Genomic DNA, 2,500 nt, shown 5'->3' with positions numbered 1-2,500 from the left:
CGGGGGTGTCAAGCAACCTCCATGTACCGTGGCATGACCGTGGCCAAGTAATAAAGATCAAATTCCATGCCTAGGCCAAGTTGGACCAAGGCCCCGTCTCGTTTTGCTATAAGCAAGGGCGTGGCAAGGCACGCGGGGGGCCAAAAAATCAAAGTGCTCCGAAATGCACACGGGGGTGTCAAGCAACCTCCATGTACCGTGGCATGACCGTGGCCAAGTAATAAAGATCAAATTCCATGCCTATGCCAAGTTGGACCAAGGCCCCGTCTCGTTTTGCTATAAGCAAGGGCGTGGCAAGGCACGCGGGGGGCCAAAAAATCAAAGTGCTCCGAAAATGCACACGGGGGTGTCAAGCAACCTCCATGTACCGTGGCATGACCGTGGCCAAGTAATAAAGATCAAATTCCATGCCTATGCCAAGTTGGACCAAGGCCCCGTCTCGTTTTGCTATAAGCAAGGGCGTGGCAAGGCACGCGGGGGGCCAAAAAATCAAAGTGCTCCGAAATGCACACGGGGGTGTCAAGCAACCTCCATGTACCGTGGCATGACCGTGGCCAAGTAATAAAGATCAAATTCCATGCCTATGCCAAGTTGTGGCAAGGCACGCGGGGGGCCAAAAAATCAAAGTGCTCCGAAATGCACACGGGGGTGTCAAGCAACCTCCATGTACCGTGGCATGACGCGTGGGGGCCAAAAAATCAAAGTGCTCCGAAATGTCAAGCAACCTCCATGTACCGTGGCATGACCGTGTCAAGCAACCTCCATGTACCGTGGCATGACCGTCAAATTCCATGCATCTCGTTTTGCTATAAGCCGCGGGGGGCCAAAAAATATGCCAAGTGGCCAAGTAATAAAGATCAAATTCCATGCCTACCAAGGCCCCGTCTCGTTTTGCTATAAGCAAGGGCGTGGCAAGGCACGCGGGGGGCCAAAAAATCAAAGTGCTCCGAAATGCACACGGGGGTGTCAAGCAACCTCCATGTACCGTGGCATGACCGTGGCCAAGTAATAAAGATCAAATTCCATGCCTATGCCAAGTTGGACCAAGGCCCCGTCTCGTTTTGCTATAAGCAAGGGCGTGGCAAGGCACGCGGGGGGCCAAAAAATCAAAGTGCTCCGAAATGCACACGGGGGTGTCAAGCAACCTCCATGTACCGTGGCATGACCGTGGCCAAGTAATAAAGATCAAATTCCATGCCTATGCCAAGTTGGACCAAGGCCCCGTCTCGTTTTGCTATAAGCAAGGGCGTGGCAAGGCACGCGGGGGGCCAAAAAATCAAAGTGCTCCGAAATGCACACGGGGGTGTCAAGCAACCTCCATGTACCGTGGCATGACCGTGGCCAAGTAATAAAGATCAAATTCCATGCCTATGCCAAGTTGGACCAAGGCCCCGTCTCGTTTTGCTATAAGCAAGGGCGTGGCAAGGCACGCGGGGGGCCAAAAAATCAAAGTGCTCCGAAAATGCACACGGGGGTGTCAAGCAACCTCCATGTACCGTGGCATGACCGTGGCCAAGTAATAAAGATCAAATTCCATGCCTAGGCCAAGTTGGACCAAGGCCCCGTCTCGTTTTGCTATAAGCAAGGGCGTGGCAAGGCACGCGGGGGGCCAAAAAATCAAAGTGCTCCGAAAATGCACACGGGGGTGTCAAGCAACCTCCATGTACCGTGGCATGACCGTGGCCAAGTAATAAAGATCAAATTCCATGCCTATGCCAAGTTGGACCAAGGCCCCGTCTCGTTTTGCTATAAGCAAGGGCGTGGCAAGGCACGCGGGGGGCCAAAAAATCAAAGTGCTCCGAAATGCACACGGGGGTGTCAAGCAACCTCCATGTACCGTGGCATGACCGTGGCCAAGTAATAAAGATCAAATTCCATGCCTATGCCAAGTTGGACCAAGGCCCCGTCTCGTTTTGCTATAAGCAAGGGCGTGGCAAGGCACGCGGGGGGCCAAAAAATCAAAGTGCTCCGAAATGCACACGGGGGTGTCAAGCAACCTCCATGTACCGTGGCATGACCGTGGCCAAGTAATAAAGATCAAATTCCATGCCTATGCCAAGTTGGACCAAGGCCCCGTCTCGTTTTGCTATAAGCAAGGGCGTGGCAAGGCACGCGGGGGGCCAAAAAATCAAAGTGCTCCGAAAATATTTTTCCACTTTCCAGTCCACTTATACATATTATGTGCAGTGTGCACACAAGACACCTTCCCAAAATTCGACTTATATGAGGCGTTTTACGTCAAATCCGCCTATTTTCGGCGTTTCGGCCGAAAAATCAAAATAAATCGAAACTTCCTCGGAATGCTTAGCGACTTTCCAGTCCACTTATACATATTGTGTGCAGTGTGCACACAAGACACCTTCCCAAAATTCGACTTATATGAGGCGTTTTACGTCAAATCCGCCTATTTTCGGCGTTTCGGCCGAAAAATCAAAATAAATCGAAAATTCCTCGGAATGCTTAGCCACTTTCCAGTCCACTTATACATATTGTGTGGAGT

Source organism: Trifolium pratense, unplaced genomic scaffold, assembly GCF_020283565.1.
Source record: "Trifolium pratense cultivar HEN17-A07 unplaced genomic scaffold, ARS_RC_1.1 scaffold_72, whole genome shotgun sequence".
NCBI classification, from domain to species: domain Eukaryota; kingdom Viridiplantae; phylum Streptophyta; class Magnoliopsida; order Fabales; family Fabaceae; genus Trifolium; species Trifolium pratense.
Note: the sequence above shows the minus strand (reverse complement) of the source record.